The sequence below is a fragment of the Hemicordylus capensis genome, chromosome 4, assembly GCF_027244095.1.
Source record: "Hemicordylus capensis ecotype Gifberg chromosome 4, rHemCap1.1.pri, whole genome shotgun sequence".
Taxonomy (NCBI): domain Eukaryota; kingdom Metazoa; phylum Chordata; class Lepidosauria; order Squamata; family Cordylidae; genus Hemicordylus; species Hemicordylus capensis.
Window position 1 is genome coordinate 27,329,440 of NC_069660.1, and position 11,625 is coordinate 27,341,064.

An 11,625-nucleotide genomic window follows, 5' to 3' on the forward strand; every position below is an offset into this window, starting at 1 on the left:
GGTAACGGATCACATGAGTCATGTGATCAAAAACTGCATTAGCCCTATTCACACATCATGTGCTATCTCTGTACAGTACAACACATGTGCAATCTGTGTACAGTAGGCCTGTATGCATGTACACTATATCCAGAGCATGTACAGCAGTGCTTTTCTGATCTGCATTTTGATCTTTTTTTCCGATTGTGCATTTTAGGGTGCCTGTATACAGGTTCACTTTTTAAATGAAGCATGCCATGTCACCCACATTAAAACATGTATATGCATTCAGATTTGTAATGCTGTTTATGGCCACACTACCCTGAATGCACCGATCTTGTCTGATCTCAGAAGCTAAGCAGGGTCAGGCCTGGTTAGTACTTGGATGGGAGACCACTTGGGAATACTGGGTGCTATAGGCACTTGTAATGTTTGAATAGGGTCCTGAGTGCTAGGGGTTTGTTTGTTTGTTTGTTTTAATGTGCAATGAGCCTTTTTTGTTTGTGGATGGAAAATCCAATTTCCTCACTAGTATTCTGAAGTAATGAAATCCCAGGGAAAACTGTATGGTTCTGAACGTGTATCTCTGTTCTCAATGACACAGTTTGAAGTGCCAGGCTTGGTGAATCTGAGATGAAGCTGTACTCTGAATGATATCAGATAATGGGTGAACCTAGAAGTGTGTTTTGGGATTATACAGCCAGCACTGTTATAGTCTGGTTCAAAACCGTAGTCCTGTCTATAGCATGTCAAAGGATGCATCTGATGAAGTTGGCTATGTCCTAGGGAAACCTATGCCACTATACATTTGTTAGTCTTTAAAATGCCACAAGACTCTGCTGGTTCTCCCCCTACCACCACCCCACCTCCTGTTCTAAGACACCTAAAAGAGCTGTAGACTTAAAAAAAAAAATCCAACAATGAAATGTTAAATAATCCAATAAATATCTGCATACAAATAAAACTTTTAACCTGATTCTAGTGAGACCTACTTACAAGTAGGCACACTTAGGACTGTAACATTTAGACCTTAACTCTGAATATCTCAAATGGGATTTGTTAGCAAAGTCTTAGCAAAAACACTTTGTATTCAAGAGAGACAGCATGAACTACACGGTGTTGAGCAAACTGTCTTATAACTCCCTAACATACATTGTTGCTCAACGGAATGATTTCATCATGCACCTCTTTGGAGAACAAGCCTGGGATAATAATATCCTAGGATGTCTTTTCCACTATTTGGCTTAATATATACTTTTTAAACATATTATGATATGTGCATTCCATTGGTTTTCAAGGCTGCCTTCAGCATTTTTAATGGGAACATGGAGATTATGAGCAATTTTTCCATTGGCTTTTCTTACCAAAACCACAGTGTGCCTCAAATTGAGAGAAATATCTCTGACTCAGACTGACCCCAAAATTGAATGGTGTTTGTTTTTGTTTGTTCTTTAAGGATCTGAAATTAAAAAAAAATTGCAGGGTGGGGCAGGGTCTCAGAGTTTTTAAAATTTTTATTTTTAACTGTTGATGGTCATAACGAGCTTCACTGGTAGCTAGAAGAGGCACCTTTTCAAGTGGTGACTCTCTTACATTTAGCAGGGGGAGAGCAACTGGCCCTATCCAACCCCTGCACAGCATCCCTCCAGTGGCTGTTGCTGGTGTTTACTTTATGTTTCTTTTTCAGCTTGTGAGCCTTTTGGGGACAGGGAACCATCCGTCTTACTTTGTTTATTTCTCTCTCTCTCTCTCTCTCTCTCTCTCTCTCTCTCTGTAAACCACTTTGGAAACGTCTGTTGAAAAGCGGTATATAAATAGAAGTAGTAGCAGCAGTAGTAGTAGAACCCATGATGTAATCTGAACGGACACACTTAAGAGTCTTGCTTTAGTTGGGATTTAGATTAGCTGACACTAGAAATGGGTGTAAATTGCTTTATTTTAGATTCCAGGTGCCACTCTGCACAGCAGCCTCAAGGACTTGACCAGCTAATTCCTATATGACAATAGTGCATAGCTACAGCTTGAAAACAGACCCATGTGGGCACTGGTCCATGCAGGAATTGGTTTGTGTAAAGCAGTTGCTCCTTGCATGGGTGCAACTACTCAGGCAAGCTAATACACCACCCGATAGACACATATGAAGTTGGCCTAATATAAACTGGACAACTGGAAGGAATCAGCCATTAAATTCAACTTGCTGCTTACTGTGTCAGGCAACTGACCACAAGTGCAGTCCAAACAAGTTTTATTTTTGTAATTAATCATGAACAATGGCTGTGTCACTCAGCAACTCATCCAAGCCGAATCTCCTTCTCCTCACTTCTTGTTCCTGTTCAGACTACATTTTCCAGCATGCAGTGCTTCAAAGTTGTTGCTTATAGGCACCACTATATGGAGAAACACATTTACTCCTCTTTTAAGGAACTTTATATACAAAAAATGGCTGCTAGTCTAACAACAAAACACTCTACCTGGGCACTGTCTTCCACACATTGGACTCTCCATAAAATTAACCAGGACCACAGTGTGTCACATGCAGAAAGCAGAATCAATGGATTTTATACCAAGGTTCCTCTAGAGAAGATAGCTTCAGATAACTCAAGCAAGTGAGCCAAACCACAAAGCCAGTAGGAGTAAATCAATCAATATCTCTCTCTCTCTCTCTCTCTCTCTCTCTCTCTCTCTCTCTCTCTCTCTCTCTCTCTCACACACACACACACACACACACACACACACACACACACACCCCAATATGGTAGCCAGGCTTCATTAACATTTTATTTTTATGTGGTAAAATGAACAAGAGTTTTGTATGGTAAATATTTTGTTTGACTGGTTCATGTGGTAAAATATAGTATTTGCCACTTCAGGGCAAAGTCTTGAAAATGTGTTTGTCTAGGCTCTGTAAATACCAGGTCTCACCACTCGAGGGCACATTCAATCAAAATATTCTCAGTCAATCTCAAAGAAACATCACCTTGACTTTATTGCCAGGTAAAAACATGTGATCATTGGACATAAGATTCTGAGTGTGAAGCAAAATGTCCATTAAGACTGTTTCTAAATAAATATTGTTGACATACAAATAAGTAATGGTAAAGGAGTAGAAACTGATGTGGTTCCTCCCCCCTCCCCTCCATTGGTGATGGAAAAGCTGACAGAGAACTGATTATCATTTTGCAAGTGGTAACTATTCTGGATCTCTAAAAGGAAATGGCTGACATACACAGAGTAAGGATGCACCTGAAAATATGTACCTGAGAGTTGCCCAGCCCTCGGGGACATATTTTCGGGTGGCACGGAGGGCTTCCTGGGAAAGAGGAGAGCATAAAAAATTGTAACTTCCCCATTGCACTGATGCAGTTAGTTGGTATTCGGGAAGGTTTGTTAGGCTGCTCTCTCGCTACACTGGTACATCCTTACTCTGAATGTCAGCCAATGTTTCTAGTGGTTTACAGCTAATATTATACATTTAGCATGCAAGAACAGAAGAAGACACCCAGTAGTAATTAGGACTCTTTGACTTTGGAACCACCAAAACAACAACAACAAATATTTATATACCGCTTTTCAACAAACATTTTCAAAGCAGTTTACATAGAGAAAAGAAAGAAAGAAAGAAAGAAAGAAAGAAAGAAAGAAAGAAAGAAAGAAAGAAAGAAAGGATGGATCCTTGTCACCAAAGGGCTCAGAATTGAAAAAGAAACATAAGGTAGGCACCAGCAACAGTCACTGGAGGGATGCTGTGCTGGGGATGGATAGGGCCAGTTACTCTCCTCCTGTTAAATAAAGAGAATCACCACGTTAAAAAGGTGCCTCTTCGCCCAGTTAGCAATGGTTAGTACAGTCTCATCAATTTACATGATAAGTGTGATCTAATCTTGGTCACAGCCATTCTCTCCCACGCACTTCAGTGTAATAGTTAGCTCATAATATCCTGCTTCAGTGGCTGTTGTAACACCTCATCAACTGAGGGCTGCTTCCAAAGTTCCTTTTGACAGTTGTGCTTGAAGTGTTGCTAAACATAGTTTGTGGGTTTTAAAAGCTGTGCATATGATTAGCGTGTAATTGGAACAGCCTCTTGCAAAATTAAATGACCATCTCTATTTAATTTGAACATGCCAGTGGGTACATAGTTTTTCCTTTATAAATGGGCACAGTCATATTTATTATGACATTTTAATCCTACCTTTCCTCCAGGGAGGTCATAGGTGCTATACATTGTGCTTTTATTCTCCCTCCTCTTATCTTTCCAACAACCCAATGTGGTAGATTAGGCAGAGAGATAAGCCCTGTTCAGACACCTTGTTGTATGAATGTAGAGAAGTCTGTACACTCATGCATATATTTATGTGAATAACTGTACCTGTGTAAAAAGGTACCTTTTAAAAGTGGATCTGGCTGCAAATGCATGGTGCAGATAGATGGTGTACTGCTGTACTTGTGTTCACCATTATGTGTGAGTAACTGTACCTGTGTACAGAGCTGTTCCTGTGTATGTAAAGGTAAAGTTGTGCTTTCGAGTCGGTTTCGACTCCTGGCGACCACAGAGCCACATGGTTTTCTTTGTTAGAACACAGGAGGGGTTTACCATTGCCATCTCCTGCACAATATGAGATGATGCCTTTCAGCATCTTCCTGTATCGCAGCCGCCCGATATAGGTGTTTCCCATAGTCTGGGAAACATACCTGTGGGGATTCGAACCGGCAGCCTCTTGTTCCCTAGGCAAGTTACTTCCCCACTGCACCGTGGTATACTCATACACATTTTGACATGATGTGTGAATAGGGCTTTTCTTTCTTTCTTTCTTTTTAAATTAAAAAAGTTTTTATTATTTCAAAAAAGAAAGAAAATCCATCTCTTGAAATCAAAGCATACAGAGTTTTCCTCCAAAAACCAATTATCAGAATAAAATAAATAGAAACAGAAAAAAGACATCTTCCACCGACTGGACTAAATCAGAACAATCATGAAATCATAAATCACAAATCGAAACCAGATCTCGGAAACAGACAATGACCTTGTTGAACATTATATTTTATGAAAGGTTCCCAAGTTAATAAAAAGGACTCTGATGGAGAATTATTCACATAAGCTGAAACTTTAGAAACAGAAGTATAGTCCTATAATTTAATAAACCAATCAGCTAAAGAGAGGATTGTAGAGGAGTGCCAATTGGCAGCATAAAGAATCCTAGCTGCTGTGATCATATAGAAAGACAATTCAGTATACTTCGCCCAGAGACAAAAGTTTGTCTCTGGGCGGTGTACAAATTTGATAAATTAAAAAAAAAAAAAAATGAGATTTTGTCATACTGAAAAGAAAAATTTCTGGTTAAAAAGGAAATTTGATACATAAAACTTGCTCCATTTTACAATGTATTTATTTCCAAAATGATTGGACTGTGTCACATGTCCACCACATATGATAAAATGTCCCTATGTGATTGTTACATTTCCAGCATTCTTTTGGAAGACTGGTATCAATTTTATGTATAGTCATAGGGGTCACATACCACCAAAAAAACATTTAATACCAGTTCTCCCTCAAATTATTACTGAGGAATTTGATATTTTTCTGCCATTGATATTCCCAATCACTGAAATCAATTGTTTTATTAATATTCTGCATCCATCTAATCATACACACCTTTACTTGTTTTGTTTCAGTATCATATTTCAATAACAACTTATAGACTGTAGCAAACAAATGATCAGGATTTGTTTTTAAATAATTTTTTCAAAATCAGTCAGAGCCCTAAGTTTCCCTCCTTGTCGATGTAATTCATGTTGAACAATTGAACCCATTTGAATATACTGAAACCAGGGAGGGTTTTGAATGGACTCCTTTATAAGCATTTGAATAGGTTTCAATTTCACTCTATCAACTAATAAATTCTGCAAAATACAAGATTTTTCTGCCCATAATCCAAATTTCCCAAGTCGTTCTTCTTCATAAAAAGATGCATTTGAAATTGATGTCAAGGGAGAGACCTTTGGACTTATTCTGTTCTGATATTTATCCCAACAATGTAAGAGACTGTTTCTAACAGTATGTAATTGAATCTCTGAGTCTTTTCTCTTTTTGGTAACCCATAGAAAATTGTGTAAACCTTTAGAAAGACCAGACTCCTCCATATCTGAAAAATATCCATATGGGGCTTTGATCCAATCAAAAATCCATGTTAGACAATTGGCATGGTAGTAAAGCTTTAAATTAGGAATAGCTAGACCTCCTCTTTCCTTTAAATCTTGCATAACTTTAAATCTAATTCTATGTCTCTTATGTTCCCAAATAAATGGGTTTAAATGTCTCTGCCATAAGTTCCAGGTCTTATCCTCAATTCTAATCGGAATCATTTGTGGTATATTCATTTTTATCGAAGATATTCTTCCTAACCAAGAAACTTTTTCCATCTATGCAGATTTGAAATTATAGATATCCAAGTCTCTAAGTAATTATTTTTGAATAAATCCTTATTATTCTTAGTTAAATTAATTCCCAAATATTTAATTGGATTCATGGTAGTCTGGAACCCAGTAGTGTCGGGCAGAAAATATAATTCCATATTGTCCAAGTTCCAAGTAATGAACTGTGTTTTATTACTGTTAATTTTATAACCAGGCATTTCACCATATTGACATATATTTGCTAATAGCAAGTCAAGAGAGTCTTTGATTTGTGTGATAGTAAAAAGCACATCATCTGCATATAATTTTATCTTGTGTTCTTGGGCTTTTCAGAATAGTCCAAGATCACTCAGTGAACTTGGCAGAGTAAATGCAGTTCTCTGTAATCATAGAAACACTCTAAAACTACACCACACTAACTCTCTGTCTTAAAGATGTACATCTGTTAGCGGCCAATTATCTTCTTACCACAGGGACTCATAGTATCTGAGCTCTTCTTAGCCATGTGCCCTCTCTTACACTAGAAAGATGATGTGGTTTTTCTAAGAGTGCAAAAACATTAAGATTTCTATATGCATAAAAATCTATGTGACTTATCATCATGTAGACACAGGAAGTTCAAGAAGCAATATGTTTCTTGTGAAAGTAGTTAGCAAACCTGATTAAATAATTATCATCCTCAATCCTTTACACAGTCAAGCAAGCAAACATGCAAGCAAACCCAGAAGGATTCTTGATCTCAAAGAGCTGCTTAACAATCTAGATTTTGATAGAGGGGCAGAGAGAGAAAAGGGAAATGAGTGAAGTGAGACAACACTTCACTCTTCGCCCTGAGCAAAGAGGCACCTTTTAAAAGTGGTGATTCCCTTTATTTAGCAAGGGGAGAGCAACTGGCCCTACCCATCCCCAGCACAGCATCACTCCAGTGGCTGTTGCTGGCGTCTATCTTATGTTTCTTTTTTAGGTTGTGAGCCCTTTGGGGACAGGGAGCCTATTTATTTATATCTATGTAAGATCACCTTAAGTGATGCAGCAGGGAAATGCTTGACTAACAAGCAGAAGATTGCCAGTTTGAATCCCCGCTGGTACTATATTGGGCAGCAGCGATTCAGGAAGATGCTGAAAGGCATCATCTCATACTGAGTGAGTGGGAGGAGGCAATGGTAAACCCCTCTTGTATTCTACCAAAGACAACCACAGGGTTCTGTGGGCACCAGGAGTCGAAATTGACTTGATGACACACTTTACCTTTAAACCACTTTGGGAACTTGTGTTGAAAATTGGTATATAAACATTCGTCATATTCATAGATACATATTGTGATAAATAACAGAGGAAGGTTCTAGAGTCAGGACAAGGGACCCAGACTTGGGTCGCCTGTGTCTGTATGATGGCCATGGTGGCTGGGGTTGATGAGAGTGTTATTCCAACATCTGGGGACCCAGGTTTGAGAACCTCTGGGTTAGGGGCATGTCATTTTACTGCTGAGATGCATGCTTGGCTGTATAAGATCCAGAGTGCTTCTCAAAGCCTGTCTTAACGGTATGGCAAACATGCATAAAACCAATCTTGAATGCTACAGGACAGGTATCAATTTTAAGACCTGACTGTTACAATGTATGAATCTGTTTTTTTTAAAAAATGAATTACTGAGCATTTTATAACAGCAGTCAATACATAAACATAAGAACATAGGAAGCTGCCATATACTGAGTCAGACCCTTGGTCTATCTAGCTCAGTATTGTCTTCACAGACTGGCAGAAGCTTCTCCAAGGTTACAGGCAGGAGCCTCTCTCAGCCCTAATTTCCTAGGAACTTGGAACCTAGATGCTCTTCCCAGAGCAGCTCCATTCCCTGCGGGGAATATCTTACAGTGCTCACACATCAAGGCTCCCATTCATATGCAACCAGAGCAGACCCTGCTTAGTTAACGGGACAAGTCATGCTTGCTACCACAAGACCAGCTGTCCTCTACCAGCTGGCCACATGGCTGTGGTGGACAGAAGTATAGGAAGCATGAATATGCCATAAATGTTGGCTTGGGCTAGTGTTGTACTTTGTTCCAGTTTCATTTTTATGACACTGATGTATGAGAAGCCAGCCAGCCAGCCACCCGATAGAAATTATAGGGTTGGATTAATGCTTACTGAGGCCCTTGGACCAAAGCACAATTAGGGAAAGGGGGAAAATGCACACTCCTATCAACAGATGCTGCTTAGCTCCTAAGTGCACTTGTTACTATAAGATGGGCAGCTCTGCCCTACAAGAGGGCTGTGACTGTGTTGATTCTTGGACCAGCACAAATTCCCTGCCCAAGACACTGGAGAGCTGCTGACAGTCAGGACAGCTGACACTTGATCTGACCCAGTGCAAGCAATTCCTTCTATGGATAATCTACCATTACTTTCAGTCAGCTTCCCAGGCACCCTGCAATGCCCCCATCCATCCTCTGCTCTTGGCTATTACTACTATATTTACACAGTGGGGCCATTCACACAATTGGGCGAGGCGGGGGGAAGGCTGCTCCAAATCACCTTCTTCCCCCCACCCCCAGACGATCAAAGAAATGTGGATGGGAATGTAGACCATGCTCGCCAACGATGTGCCACGCAGCACAGAGCTCCAGAGGCTGGGGAAATGCCTCTGGATATCCCACAATGCACCACACCATGAGTGCTGTGCATGGATGAGATCCTCCATCAGACATGCTCTCTAGGCACTCGTCACTGGGTCTCCTTGGGGTGCCTGCAGCCAGGTTAAGGGAGCACTTGCTACTTTAACTGCCGGGCTTAGGCTGGGTGAGAGCGCCAAGATCTGTGCAGATTCTGATGCTCCACACAAGCAGCTTAGCCCGGGTTAGGCTGTTCATGATATCCTATGCCACCATTGGTTTCTGCCAACAAACACCATAGAAATTATCAGACCTATGACTAGGAGCATTAGTATGTGGGATTGGCACCCTGCAGTACGTTGGAACATATCTTACATAGGAAGCTGCCTTATCCTGAGTCAGACCCCTGGTATACCTAACTCATTATTGCCTACACAGGCTGGCAGCAGCTTCTCCAAGGTTACAAGCAGGAGGAGTCCCTCTCAGCCCTATTGGGAAATGCCAGGGAACATTGGAGCGCTCTGCATGCAAACATGCATGCAGACTGGCCCCATCCCCTAAAGGGAATATGTTCCAGTGCTCATTTATGTAGTCTCCTCTTCTTTTCTTGTGCTCCTTGCAATGCAAGCGTCAGCTCAGTCCTGAAGAGCTCCAAAGGCTGCAGCATGGGACATTCTGCTGCCCTGCTGGAGCCTCTATAACCTGCTGCCTGAGGCAACCACCTCACATGGCCTCATGAAAGGACTGCCCCTGACTGAGCCATCAGGCTGCCCCCCGCATCCACCAGAAGGACAATTTAGTTTTATGTGTGCAATTTCTTCTGTTTATTTCAGATCAATATTTGTCAACCCCTCCATCCTCCCCCCCCCTTTTGGTGTCTGTTTTCATCTCGTGCCTTTTGTTCTAATGATTTGTTATTAACTTGGGAAAATCTTCATAAAACCATCAATTAAAAAACAGCAACACCCAATGCTACGAACGTGTGGGTCTCTGTATAAAATAAAAGTTAAACCTGCAGCTATAAGTACAGTTTTGTCACCCATCTCAGAGACAAATGCAGACCTTGTTCATTTGCATGCATTAATTTGGGTATGTAAATACAAATGTGCCTGCTGCCTGACACTGAGGCTGGGCTAAAAGGGGCAGAGTAAGTGGCAAAAATTAGATTCAAAGAAGTTGAAAAGCAGCTTAAGTTGAAAAGGGCATCCCAGGTGTAGGGATGTGCATGTAGCCAAGCGGGGGCAATTCGATGGTGCTGGGGGTGCTGCTTTAAGAGCGGGGGAGGGTGCACTTACCCCTCCCTCCACTCTTCCCCCTCTGGCGCTCCTTTATTCCAAAGTTAATCAGGGTGGCAGAGTACCTCCCTGCCACCCCATTGTCTGGATACAACCAGAAGTATCTGCTGTGCCTGCATGCGCCGGTATGGGCGTGCAGACGTTATGCATGCGTGCCCAAAGTGCATGCGCCCGTGCCAGCGCAACGGATACTTCCGGTTGTATCTGGACAGCAGGGGCAACAGGGTGGCAGGGAGGTACTCTACCACCCCGATTAACCTCGGAATAAAGGAGCGCTGGAGGGGGGAGAGCAGAGGGCATGGTAAGTGCACCCTCCCCTGCTCATAAAGCAGCACTCCCAGCGCCATCGAACCGGTGGAACCGGCCGCCTTTCGAACCGGTTTCTGAGGCCCATAAAGGGCCTCTGAACAGGTTCCGTGCACATCCCTACCCAGGTGTAGAGTAGCACAGCAGGCGTTTTTGGAGATGCTGCTTTGTCTCTAGCAGAGCAGCATTTATGATCACATTTAACATTTGCCGAAAGCACTTTTCTCTAAATCTGCCTGGCCCTGTGCTCTTCATCCTGGATGTGCGCGATGAGAAGGATGAGGTCATAGCTCCGTACCAGAAGTTCATGCTTGTTAGAAGGTTCCAGGTACTTGCTCTTGCTACCTGGGCAAAGAGACACCTTTCAAAGTGGTGATGCTCTCTATATTTAGCAGGGGGAGAACAACTGACCCTATTCAACCCCAGCACAGCAACCTCCAGTGACTGTTGCTGGGGTCTCCCTGAGAAAGTCTGTGAGCCCTTTGGGGACAGGGGACCTTCTTTGACCACTATGAGAACTTTTTTTGTTGAATGAAAGGCAGTATATACTACATCATCATCATCATCATCCCTGGCATCTCTGGGTAGGGCTTAAAAGACCCCCATCTGAAACCACAGAGCTGTTGCTAGTCAGTGTAGACCAGGGGTTTCCAACAACCTTCAGCTGTCGTTGAACTACAGTTTCCACCATCTCCAGCCACAATGGCTACTGTAGTCCAACAACATCTGGGAACCCCTGGACTATACTCAGCTAGATGGACCAATGGCCTAACTTCGTATAAGGCAGCTTTTTTATATTTCGTCTAAAGATACTAAATCAAAGTAAAACTGAAAGGATGCCAACAAGCCCTTCAACAGAAGGGAAATTTTACACTTCAGGGATCTCATGAAAAATAAATATAGTCAGCTGTATCCATCAAAATCAAGGGGCAGGGGAAGACAACCAAGGAAGGAGCCTTTAAAAATGGTAGATCTTAGCAGCTAGAAGGAAGAGGTGGAAAGTCTAAATGGGTCTCGTGTTC

At 41.8% G+C, this 11,625-nt stretch overlaps 1 pseudogene; it reads left to right on the top strand.

Annotated features, from left to right (window-relative positions):
- Positions 1 to 283: 283 nt before the first annotated feature.
- On the top strand, positions 284 to 401 carry LOC128325522 (uncharacterized; annotated as a pseudogene).
- The last annotated feature ends 11,224 nt before the right edge of the window (positions 402 to 11,625 follow it).